We start from the raw sequence: 13,058 nt of genomic DNA, 5'->3' as shown, positions 1-13,058 counted from the left end.
CATCCTTTTTATTTTTATTAAAGTAATCTGCTGTGCCTTTACTTTCTAAAATGTGCTTCCAACAAAATTATGTCTATATATGTTTATCTCCTTTGCACACTCATTTTTGTAAATCTTGGGTTAAGAAGTCTTTATCTTATTTCATTCCATACCTCAACCAATCATTTCTTTATATTTCAAATCTACGTGATATACCCATCCATCTGAAACTCTTTTACAATAATATGTAATCAGGGGGATGAATTTTGGCCATCGTAGATTCAGTATTCCCCAATATTTGTCCACAGCCTCTTTCATTTCTCATCATAGCTCTACCATGAAGATGTGGTAAGTGTCCTTGAGGATTTAAAGTTGTTGAGCAACTTTAAATTGTTAAAGCTGTTTGCCCCAAATTGAACTTAGCATGAAAGTCAAGGAATAGCTCTCAACAACAGGCAGGGGATATCAAAGAATATTTTAGCAAGAACAATAATTACTAATATTACACATGCCTCTACATGTGGAACTCACCCCAGTCAAATGATTTATTTGTTCTGTATTAACAAGGTAGAAACCAGCTGTAACATTTGGGGGCTGCATGAATGACTCTTGAGAAATGAAAGGGCCCAAACGAGGAGGCCAAGTCTAACTTGATCTTGAACATCATCACCCCTCCCCCATTCTAACCTGACACCTGCACATGTTCTCAGACTCACACCTATGACTCAGCATGGTCACTTGCACAAAGCAAGTCTTCAATTAATGTGGTTTCCTTTCCATCCTGAAAACACCCCTGCTTCTTTCTCGATTACAGACCTTTTCATACACTGTTTTGGATTTCTAAAATGCTCTTGACCCAAACATTTAGATGGGTCCTTTCTTCCGTTCTCTTCTTTCTTAGCTCAAATAAATCACCTGAGAAGCTTTCTCTGAGCACACTTTCTAAAGCAACTCTATCCAAACTCTGTTTTTCTCTGTCTCTTCTCCTTGTTTATCTTCAAACTTAACTCCTATTTGATTTATTGTTTTATTATTTTTGAACCTGTACTCCTTATCACTGTGTATGATCTTGGAGAGGAGACAAAAATGTTCATTTTGTCCACTGCTATATTGCCTACCCTGAGAGAGGATGATAAAATTGACATTTTATGTTTTGTTTGCTCAGAAAAATGTATTTTATTTCTCATTTCTCATTGTTCATTTTGATTTTCATTTCCTAATATAAATTTCCCCCACTAGAGGCAAAAGTTGAGTTTTATGTATCCCTGTTCCATCCTGTAATAAATTCCTTCATCCTTCTTTCCTTGTACATTTCAAATGTGATTTTACCTAGTACTTCTCAAGGAGTGTTATAGGTAAAGATGCTGGAGAATTCTCTCCTCTGAGACTTCACTTAATATTTCTCCCAGATGAACTTACTGCCTCACAAAAGGACCCTTTGTCTTTCAAACTTAACCGGCTCTTTGTCTAGGCTGGTATCCAGCAGCACAGGAGTAAAATGTCAATGGTTTCTATTTAATCAATGTTTTATTCTTGGCTTGTGTTTCAATAGGGGTGATGAAACAGCAATTTGAATGCTGCCGATATATTTTTTGACCCTTTTAAATTCCTGGTCTGTGTTATGTGAATCTCAAAAATTAATATTTTCAATCTGTACAAATCCCTTGGAGAAATGTGCCATTCTTTTGCTAAAAGACATAACAGCTGGACTGACACCACACCAAAACCAAGACTAATCCTTGCCTAAGAGGTCATTTTATGACATTCAGCTTTCCCCCTTTCATCATAATTCCCAAACTTTATATTGCTTGTATGTAGAGCAGTGCTTCCCAGAGTTCATTGTGTAGGATACCAATCTATAGTGATATTTTGCTTCCCACCCCCAAATAGTGTCGACAGTTTGAGAAACCAGGTATTAGCATATCAATAGTTTTGAGGCCTGTTAGAAAATCAAGGGTTTTTAGTTTGGGTTTAACTGTGAGCTGTTTCTCACTGTATTTGATCATAGCGATGATTCACAAATTGTGGGTTTCCAGACCACCTGGGAATTTGTGAGAAGTGCAAAATCTGGGGCCTCACCTGAGATCTACGAGCTCCAAAATCCTAGGGCAGAGGGGAGGTTCAGCAATCTGTGAGTTTTTAAGCCCTTCAAGTGAACTTGACATACGCTTGGTTTGAGAACCACAGGACCACAGAGGTCTTGTGTTGGGAACCTCTGACATCCTAAGGGAATGTATTCAGGTCACTTTGGAAACAATTCAGTAGTTTTGGAGTATGGGCCAAGATTCTGCATTTCTCACAAGTTCCCAGGTGACACTGATACTGCTGGTCTGTGGAGTGTATTTTGAGTAGCAAGGCTACAAGTCACTCCAAAAGAACTAGAGTGGGCATGGCTGACATGCATGGGGAAGAGTATTTGAATAGGTTCTTAACAGTGGAAATTATGGCCAAAATGTCTCCTGTTGCCTGACCAGCCCTCCTCCAGTCATCCATGGACTTTTGTTAGAAGACAGAATGGCGATAGCAACATGTTGCTCCTAACCAGGCCACCTACTACACCAGGTGTTCGAAGACAGACACATGGCAAAGGAAGCAGGATCAGATCCTTGAGCATGGGAATTTTTCCTACACTTATAAGTGAAAAATTAATAACTATGTTTTCCTGGATAGCTTACCTAACCACCATGAGACTTAATTTCCTTGCTAATCATTTGGAAATGTTAATACTATCTTTATTAGCAGTGGTGAAGAAAGTGAGGTAGGACATTCTTATAAAATCTAAGCAGATTAATCTAAGAATTATGTGGCACATAGTAAGCACTTAATAAATGATGATGATGATGATATGGTGGCCCCACATAAAACAGAAGCATCTTGAAGTCAGCTTCATAATTCAGTGCAATAACATGTGGAAGCAAAAGTCAGATCATCATATTTTCCCTTCATGAGTGGGGAATGCAAGCTTTATATATATTCACTTTGATTCTCTTCTCATAGCTCCAAGTGTTTAAACCACCATCCTAGACATCCACCATCATTAACTCTGGAGTTTGTGAGTAAAGAATTGCTACTGACCCTGATTTTCTTCTTTCTAGTATGACTGGGGTTTAAGTAGTCTTGTATAAGAACCTTCCCACATCTCAGAACATTCCACATTCCAAGGAGGATTTAGCATTTCCCTGATCTCCTGGACTTTTGTTGTGTGGATCTAGGCAAGGGGTAAGGCAGCCACATGTAAGAGGTTACCTGGATCTTGACCAGAAAGGGTGGAGAACCACTTGGGAAGGACTGAGTCACTGAACACTAAAGCATGGGTTGGGAGAGGAGACAGGAAAGTCAGCACACTTGGAGTTGAGTTTGAGAGAGGAAAAGAGAGGTTGTGAAAGAGCACCTATTGTGATGAGCAAAATGGAATAGATGGTTGAAGAGGGTCTTAAGGACATTTCAGAGGTCATGAACTTCATTTCTGGTCCCTATATCTCTTAGGGAGGTTTTGGTAAAGAGCTAACTTTATTTTCATTGATTTTTGAAATCATGTTAAATTGGTGATTTTGCTGACTCTGACACCAAATTGAGAATGACCTTGGGTTATTTGGTATTATTTAAGTAACATGTATATCCATATTTGATAAATGTAAGTATTTGTTACATTTATAGTCAAAAGGAATAATACCTCTCTGTGTCTCTCACCTCTATTTCTCCCCCTCTCCTTCTGCTCGTGCCTCTCTCTTAATAAGGATCCTGTGTGGCTGTGGCTGTGGCTGTGGTGTAGGCTGCCGAGTACAGATCTGATTATACCCCTAGCCTGGGAACCTCTATATGCCACAGGTGTGGCCCTAAAAAGACAAAAAGACAATAAATAAATAAATAAATAAATAAATAAAAATAAGCGATCTCCTTAAACCCCTTTGTCTGGGTGAGACAAAACACCCTGATTTGCCTCAGTTAGTGATTGTCAGCTGGGGATACTTTTACCCCCTAGAGGACATTTGACAAGATCAGAAGACAATTTTGGTTGTCACAATTGAGAGAGTGCTATTGGAATCTACTGAGTAGAGGCCAGAGATGTTGCTAAACATCCTACAATCACAGGTTAGCCCCGCCATAACAAAGAATTTGTCTAGTATAAATGTTACTAGTGCTGAGGTTAAGATACCCTTATTTAAATTATTAGAAACTTTCCTCTCTCAATGCCAACTTCCAGTATGTGATTTGGATAATTCCTCCAATTATTATTTATACATTTCCAATAATCCTAATTCTAAGGGAAAACCATTCTCTCTACCACATTAGAAAATTATTCTTTGGAAACTTCCATCTTTTTATCCATCACAGTAAATACCCCTAATAAACTGCCAATTTTCTCTGGAGAGGCCTACTATAATAATATATTCAATTAGCCAATAGATACAATGTCCAATTCTACAACATCCATTACTTTTGAGATTTTCTTTTCAGTAACAAAATGTATGGTGACTTTCATCTGACTTGGGTGGCTAATGTTTTCCATGAAACCTTCACCTTGGAAGAGCTATTGCCAAGCATTTGAAGAGGCAGTGAGGCCAAATGGAAAGAGCCTTATCACGTCCTCCTGAGCTCAGTCCTAGGTCCAGTTCTGCTACCAGCCACCTCATGTCCTTGGGCAATTTACATTGCTTCCCTAAAGCTTGATTGCCTCTTCTGCAAAATTAGTAGGAATTGTATTCAGTTTTCTCTAAGGTCTCTTCTGGTTCACTTTAAACTCTGTGATTCTTTTTCTCTCTGAGAAATGATGCCTTTTACTTGACCTTTGAAGGGGAATGAAATGAAGTTCAGGTCAGCCTCAAGCTCAAGGAAGTGTTTGTGTTATTTCTAAAAAAATAAGGAAAATAAGGAGGAGAGCAGGGCAAGTTGCCACTGTGAAAGCAAATATATCTAAATGGAAATTTAACATTTTTCTCTGCTAAGACAAATCTGGATCCAAACAGAATTTGAAAAATAGTAAAAAGTCAATTCCCACAGAAAACAATGAATCAAAACTAACATCTGTTAGACTTTTTTTTTTTAAGTCAGGCCAACATCATATGAAATCACGGCCGGTTTTGCTCACTCCTCTTAGTCTCCCCCTTCCAAAAATAAGTAAAATAAAATTAAAAAAAAAAAACCATAAAAACAATTTGCATTGACTTCATTGTAACAGAATGTAAACCAAAACACATCTTTGAAGTTCTCAGCACAGATGGCAGGTCCCAGCTCTCCCATGGTAGATGCTAAGCAAAAAAGTGACTGAGCCACAGGAAGTCAAAGCGACCACAAATATCTAACACCACAGAAATGGCTCAGAACTGCCACTGACGAACATGAAATACATTAAACTGATGCATCTCTCTGTAGCAGTTCATTTCTGAGTATTCTGAAGGAAATCCTTTTCATTTGAACTTGTCAGTAGATGCTGACATTATCAGCAATACGACACACTCTCCAGAGCCCCATGTTTTAGAAGAGATGGATTTGTGTGGCTTTGTTGATGTCTCACCTGGTTACCATGGTGACTTGTTGCAGGCTTTGGTAAGAAAACTTCCTGAAGTCTGGAGTCATGTTGAACAAACTGTTTTGACCTCGACAAGTAGTTAGAAATTTTATACCATTACCCAGTATAAATGTGTGTCATGTGTGTATGCATGCACACACACACACACACACACATTTCCTTAAAGTATCAAACTTGCTCTATCTCTTCCATGTTTAGGCCATAAACCAATTCCTTCCACCTAGATCACTGTTCCTACCCCACCCCCTCATCATGTTACTTGTCTAAATAATGCTTACTCCTTGCTCTGGCCTCCCTTCCCCTGGGACTAATGTCTTTGGTCCCTTTACAACAATATCACAAGCTATATTAAGCATATACAGAAAAGGTGAGAGAACCATGAAAGAACTGAATCCTGAATGGTTTGATTTATCCTAGAACATCACTGAATTTTTAAGCAAAAGGGCACCATAAAAATGATGAAGAGCAGAGGTTGCCAGCTCATGTTCCTTATATATCAAGGAAGTCCATGATCTGTGTCTAAGTACTGGGGCTCAATATTACAGAAAGCCCAGGGAACATTGTCCACTTATTTGTGATTAAGAAGGAAGAAGCAAAATCAACTTATTTAGTATGACTGATTATAAAAAATGAGATCATTGATTATTACTCCAATTAATGCTACTTCCTTTTTTAAAAAGCTCTCAAATCATGTGAGAGTTAATTTTTTAAAGTTATTGGTGATTTAGAACAATTTTTGAGAGTCACTGATTGAGTCCAACCCCTTAAATTTTGCAAATCTGGATACAAAGTTCCAGAGAGGGTCAGTGACTTCAGAGCCTCTCTGGCACACTCAGGATGACTGGTGATAGTCTAAGACACAGAATTTCTCTTCCAAAGGAATAGATCATTTATCTTATCAGTATGCTAAGAAGATAACGCATGATCTGGAATCTCTATTGACAGTCTAGTATAACACTCCAGCAAACATAAGTTAAGGTCTATTGTATTCAAAACTGTACAAGACTCATCAGAAACCACAAACAGGAGTTCCACGCAATCCTTAACTCTAAAACCTTAGATTTACTAGCACTCGCCTTTATTCTCTTGTTTAATCCACACCACCCTTCTAGTGGGCTAAATGCCACATTATTCTCATTTTGTAGATAAGAAAGTCCTAGTTCTGATAACCTACAGAACCGTGATTTGGAATCTGATGTCTTTGTTACTGCCATACAGTGCACAGGTATTTTGAGAATTCAGAGAAAGAAAAGATTAATTCAGCTGAGAGATTTGTGTAAAGCTTCTTGGAGAATCTGGAAATCTTTTTTGTTGTTGAAGTATAGTTGATTTACAGTGTTTCAGGTGTATAGCAAAGTGATTCAGTTATATGTGTGTATGTATGTGTGTATTTTCTTTTTCAGATTCTTTTCCATTCTAAGTTATTACAAGATATTGAGTAGAGTTCCGTGTGCCATATAGTAAATCCTTCTCATTTATCTTTTTTATATATTGTAGTTTGTTAATCTCAAACTCCTTATTTATCCCTTCTCCTCTCCCTTCCCTTTCAGTAACTTTAAGTTTGTTTCCTGTGTCTGAAAGTCTGTTTCTGTTTTGTAAATAAGTTTATTTGCATCATTTTAAAGGAGAATCTGGAATTTTAAGCTGTGTTAGATTTCAACAAAAAAAGGATTCAACAAAAGACTGTCCAAGGCAGAGGAAACTAAAGGGCATGCAAGAGAAGAAAATTGAAAAGAAAATCCTAGACTCCATACTTGGAGGATGTTCAGGCTATAGAGGGCCATGAGTGCCATTCTAGAAAGTTGCTGATTCCCAAGTGGTGTTCCACAGAGCGCAGGTTCTGTAGGCTGTTAACAGGGCTTAAACACAGTGTTGGATGACCAAAGGGGTCTGGGAAATACTGGATTAAAAAGGTTTGACCGTTTCTTTACTGTAGAACTGCCTAGAGTTTTAAATAGGCTAGTGTGCATTATGAACATCCAAGAAGGGAAAAAAAAATTTCACAGATTTTCCTAGGTTTATTTGACCATGGAATATTCATTTTATCAAATTTTTTTCCTTTCTTAAAAAGTAGCTGACAGATTCCTTTGAGAAACAGTGCTATTTGTGATGGGAAATATGAACTACAGAACCAATCTTAGGGAAAATGACCTAATAGCAGGAAAGGCTTCTTAAGAGGGAAATGAGGAGTTCCCATTGTGGCTCAGTGGATTAAGAACCTGACATAGTATCCATGAAGATGTGGGTTCAATCCCTGGCCTCACTCAGTGTGTTAAGGATCCGGCATTGCCACAAGCTGTAGCATAGGTCACAGATGTGGCTTGGATCCAGTGTTGCTGTGGCTGTGGCCTCAGCTGCAGCTGTGATTCGATCCCTAGCCAGGGAACTTCTATACGCCACAGGTGTGGCCATAAACAGAAAAAAAAAAAAAAAAAAAAAAGAGGAAGGAAATGAGATAGAGATTAGACCAGATAGGGTCTTTGCAAGGGGTCATGAATACCTGAAGGTGAGGGTGAGTTCAGGGACTGGGAATAAATAAAAATTCACAAATCAAAGAATATGAGAATATGCTAAAAAAAATGGAAACAGTTAAGGAATATTAGATGCAGAACAGATTTTAGATGGCTTTAAGGAATTATGGTTAATTTTATATGTTCTAATAGCTGTGTGGTTATTGCTTTTAAAAAACTTTTGTATGTTAAATATGTACTGAAATATTTATAGGTGAAATTATTTATTTGACAAGAACGCAGCTTTAAAAAAGGATTAGATGAAACGAGAATGGCAAGATGTTTATAAGTTTGATGAGTTATAGTCTTTTCATGGCTTTTGTGAATGTTTGCATATTTCCATAATAAAAAGTTAAAAATAAAAGCAGTGTGAGAGAAATCGGGAAGGAATTTTCTTCACCGTTTAGGTTGGGTTCTCTGGGAAATTGGCTCAGAGGTGGGGATTTGCATGCAGGGCTCTGGAGAGTAAATCCTGTGGGAGAAGGCAGGAAGTAGAACACAGCCCAAGGAGATGCTGAAATATAATGTGCTCACAAGGAAGGTCTCAGTAGCTCCCAGCTGGGAGCTTCCCAGCTTTATGCACCTCTCCTGGTCCTCCCATTCCCAAACACATATTGACCTGTCATTGGATTGTAAGCTGTCTCTGAAGGACAGGCCTGACCTAGGATGAGACACTATATGACTGACAGTTCCCTGAGAGGGACTCCAATAAGCTTTCAGTAGTTGAGGTAACGAGAGCCTCAATCCTCGTGCAGGGAAATCTGGGCAGCTTACTCTGGCACCCATCACACTCTCCATTTCTTCATCCTTAAACCTTTACAATGATGACATTGTTCTCCCACGTCGTAGGCAGTTGATGACTGTCTATGGCTGTTATAAGAGAGCGGTGTATTTGCATGAAGAGAGCATGTGTTGACATGAAATAAATCTATTGCTTTAAATCCATCTTGCAAGTGGTTCTCATTGAAATAGCAGGAAACTAATGTCCTTTTAAAACTTTATTAAAATCATCTGGATGTACTCAACCTAATAAAAGCAGAGGACACGGCTGCTGGATTTCCTGTAGCCTTAGATAGAGAGCGAAAAGAGGCTTAAGTGATAGCCTAACATTTGAAATTGTGTAGAAAGATAAGTTATTGGCCTAAGAAAACATACCCCTTACGAAGTAGATTCACAACTAGCACCACTGCTCCATTTCTGATGGCAGGACTTTTTGAGTGTCTCTGGCATTCTGTCCCATTTGATCTCTTCTTCATTCTCTGTGTGTTTATATACATCAGTGGTGTTTTGCTGGGGCCACTACCTTTTCTTGTTCAGGCATTTCACCTCTCCACTCAAGAAAGGTCAGTTCTGAAGTGAACCTTCACAAAGAACTGTATCACCCTGAGCTTCAAAATCATTTTGATTTTCGCTGCCAAAGAGACAAGTTGACCCTTCATTATAACCAAATTCTACTTAATCTAGCTATTTTCATAATGAATTACAAATGGGAGCACTGGGCAGGATGGGGCAGCCGTGTTTAGTGAGGTCACTCAGGTGGCCAGGCCTCTTTCTGGGGCACTGGGGCACTGTGATCTTTCACTAACTTTAGGCAAAAAAAAAAAGTAATTTGCACCCTGTTGTTGAGTTACTTTAGAAAAAATGCCACCAGTGTTCATTAAGGATATAAATGCCTGCACATTTACATAAACACATAGCCCCCCACCCCCATCCAAATCCAACATGCAACCCCATTACATTTGATTCCAGGGCTCTAAAATGCAAAGGAAAGCACTGAACACCAAGAAGTAAAACTATTCTTCAACAGAGAACTAGGAGGAAGTCTTGAATAGCATTACTCCAGCCAATATACACAGGCTGAACATTACTTTTTGAACTGATGGCCATGTGCCTTAAAGATGAATATTTGGCCTGTGAAAACTTAATGTCCCAGATCTCTTGCAACCACTGTTTCTTTGTGAAATGGCGTATGCACAATGTCTCTTAAAAATGCAACCTTTTGGTGAATAGATTGCTTCTCCTCTTTTGGCTTGTGCTCCTAGCTGGAAGTTCCCCTAAAGAAGCATTAAACAAATGAGCAAATCATTATAAAAGAGCCTGAAACCAGAGTCACAGGAACCTGAAGATGGATAGAGCCAGTGAGCAAGACCAATTTTCATCCTTTTGTGAAACAAATAAAATGTCTCTTTTCTTCTTTTCTTTTCTTGATCTTTTAAAAATGTAAAGGCTCTTTGCTTTTCTTCTTGGTGAACAGATCGACGATGTTTAAACAAAGAAGGCCCAAGGAAGAAGTGCCAAGCTAAGGAGGACGGAGCTGGCTTGGCAGCTCTGTGAATTATCAGGTAAATGTTATGTCTGGGATAGAGACTAAGATAACCAAGCCTCATGGGGCGTTGGATCAATTTAATTTTGATGAATGACCAGTTTGGGAAATATTATTTACATTACTCCCCAAGTCAGGTCTGTTTCTGTTCCATTCATGTTTGAACAACCCACATTGTCTGCTGTGGGAATAATGTCTCAAGTAATCCCCACGAGACAGCTTTCCCCACTCTTAATTCACAATTAGAAGGATAATTAGCAATGAGGGTTCTTGACTTGAAATAAAAATGAAAAAACGAGTAAACAGCTCAATAATCTGGATTTGTAGCACTTCTTGGACCAAAAGACTTCAGTATCCCCAGCAGTCTACAAAGGTGGTGGTGTTGCTTTGTAAATTTTGTTTTTGCTTTAAAAAAAAAAAAATGATGTTCTTAAATATTACAGGATTAAAAAAAAAAAGTTTTTCAAGGATAGGCCTTTCCCTTGAACACACTATTTTGATTCATCTGCATTTTCTTTCACTTTTTATCCATATATATACACATTCCTTGATTCTCTCATTCACTCTACAAGTGTTTATTAAGCACTTCATATGTGTTAGTTAGTGGTTTAGGCCAGAGATCAACAAAGACTCTCTGTAATGAGCCACATAGTAAAAGATTTAGGTTTTGAGCGTTGTGTAGTCTTTGTCACAACTACTCAGGTCAGTCTTGTAGGGCAAAAGCAGCCCCAGATAATATGTAAACAAATAGGTCTGGTGGTGTTTCAATAAAACTTTATTTACAAAACAGGCAGTAGGTCAGATTTGGCCAGCTGGCTACAGCTTGCCAAACTCTGCCATAAGACCATGGAGTCTGAGACAAACAAAATAAGTCTCACTGAACATACACTGAGGCAGTAAAATCATAAAATGGCAAATAAATAATTTCAGAGAGTAACTAAAACAATGAAGGAAATGATCCCATATTTTACTTCATCCTTCTTCTGTGTTGTATATTAAGCTAAACCTAATTGTTGAGCATACGAATGAAGGGAACAAATAAATCAAGGTGTTCATCTGATAATAAACCTTTTCTAAATTCTTTGTTTCCGCTTTGGAGAGAAGCCTAGCGATTTTAGTTAAGAAAAAAGTACAGGTAAGGAAGGTGAATGTGAAATGTGTTTGTCTTGGGCTGAGAAAACTTTTATTAGCTTTAGGCACCCTGCATTTTCTGGGTGGTCCTGAAAATCAAGATCCAGAAGCCTAGACTGTTCTGAAGAAAGGGAGCAGACAAATGGAAACCTCATACTTCCTGCTCGGGGTCTGTGTTTTGCCACCAGGCACCAGCCCCTCATGATTTAGTCTGTTAGGAACAAGATAGCTCTGAGAAAGATGCAAATCCATCAAGCACTAAGTGTAATTAACACAGTAGATGCAAAGCAAAGCACATGACCCTATATTATGCAAAAAAATATACTGAAGAATATGATAAATTCCCTTATTTCCAGGTGGATACAGGGACTTGCAGGGACAGAAAATATTCCAGGGCAACTGTATCATGTGATAGGACACATGGGAGGGTGACCGTTACTCCCCTCATGTTTAGCATGGAGGAGGAGCTTTACGTCCCACACCCTTTTCAGGAATATTTTCTCCTCCTTGGCGCTTCCCCTTGGGAAGAACAGTAACTACTCTGGTAGATGGGATTGGAGAAGCATGGGGTACAGCATTTTCTGTATTCTTTTTTTAAGATACTAGTGATGACAAACATATATTAGGGTTTCTATGTGCCAGATACCAACATTTTCATTTATTTCATCTTCACAACAGTCCTAGGAGGTCGTCCTTTACCATCCCCACCTTTTCAATAAGGAGACTGAGTCATAGAAACTCTGCAAGACTTGCCTGGCTGCTTGGCTGAAGAATGGTACAGCCAGGCTTATTCACACAATCTAACTCCAGGATCTGTGCTCTCAATTTCTCTGCTCTGTGGTTCCCCTGAGGAGTGGGAGTGTTCTGTTTACTTCTTCCATGATCTAAACATACCTGAGTGGGGGCAGGGTCTCGGCCTTGCTCAACCCTCTTAGTCCTTGGTGGAGGCACAAGAGTAATTTTGATGTATACACAGTTATACAGGTTTCCTTGGGTTGGGTGTACCAATTGGTAAAGTTAGCAGAGGTGGGCATAAAAGCCAATCACATTCTTTAATCAGCAATAACAATAAGAAAGCATTTTCATCTCTCTTGGTTTGAGTCCTGCATCTCTTTTCTCAAGAGATACCCAACTTCGAGGGAAAAGAATATGCATCATTCACATCCTAAACCCCCAACCTAATACAAACTCGAAAAATAGCAGTAGTAAAAAGTAGCCAGCAACACCAGCAGGCATTGTGCTAAGTGTTTTATATGTGTATTATTTCTTTGCATCTTCACCACAATCTCAAATGAGTAGGTACTACATGTTATGGAAGAAAAAAAGGGACTGAATTTTAGGTTGTCAGTAGGCTTCTGAGGAGTAAAAGGGTAATGACTATTTTATTGGTTATATGACATATTAATAAGAAAAATCCAGTGCTTGATTGCAGTGGTCTCTGATGTTAACATCAAATAATTCTGCTCTTCATAGAGTCACTCATGATAGTTAATTAATTAATAATATTAATTTAATACTGTCTGAGAGCAGTCACTGGTCAAAATAACTGAGTGGTACTAGCCAACAAATAGCAGAATGAGGTTAG

General features: G+C 38.6%; 1 protein-coding gene and 1 long non-coding RNA gene across 22 annotated transcripts in view; one reads left to right on the top strand and one right to left on the bottom strand.

Annotated features, from left to right (window-relative positions):
- The window catches only part of LOC106505633 (uncharacterized), a 396,539-nt gene that overhangs the window by 222,208 nt on the left and 161,273 nt on the right, over nt 1-13,058 (bottom strand). The window contains exon 4 of one of the 21 annotated variants that reach the window (XR_014823476.1): nt 9,937-10,073. The exons of the other annotated variants lie outside the window; for them this stretch is intronic. This is a non-coding gene — a long non-coding RNA (uncharacterized LOC106505633). Of the gene's footprint in view, nt 1-9,936; nt 10,074-13,058 lie in introns of those variants that run through there. 21 annotated transcript variants of the gene reach the window in all.
- LOC146397369 (uncharacterized) overlaps nt 10,133-13,058 on the top strand; it is a 120,676-nt gene continuing 117,750 nt past the window's right edge. Inside the window, exon 1 of the mRNA XM_084988919.1 lies at nt 10,133-10,361. The gene's annotated coding sequence lies outside the window, so the exon portion shown is untranslated. The remainder of the gene's footprint in view (nt 10,362-13,058) is intronic.

This window comes from Sus scrofa, chromosome 13 (assembly GCF_054392235.1).
Source record: "Sus scrofa isolate SSC_HxYL_T2T_F1_AM1 chromosome 13, Sscrofa_HxYL_maternal_Yorkshire_Landrace_v2.0, whole genome shotgun sequence".
NCBI classification, from domain to species: domain Eukaryota; kingdom Metazoa; phylum Chordata; class Mammalia; order Artiodactyla; family Suidae; genus Sus; species Sus scrofa.
Note: the sequence above shows the minus strand (reverse complement) of the source record. Positions and strands in the feature narration are given on the sequence as shown.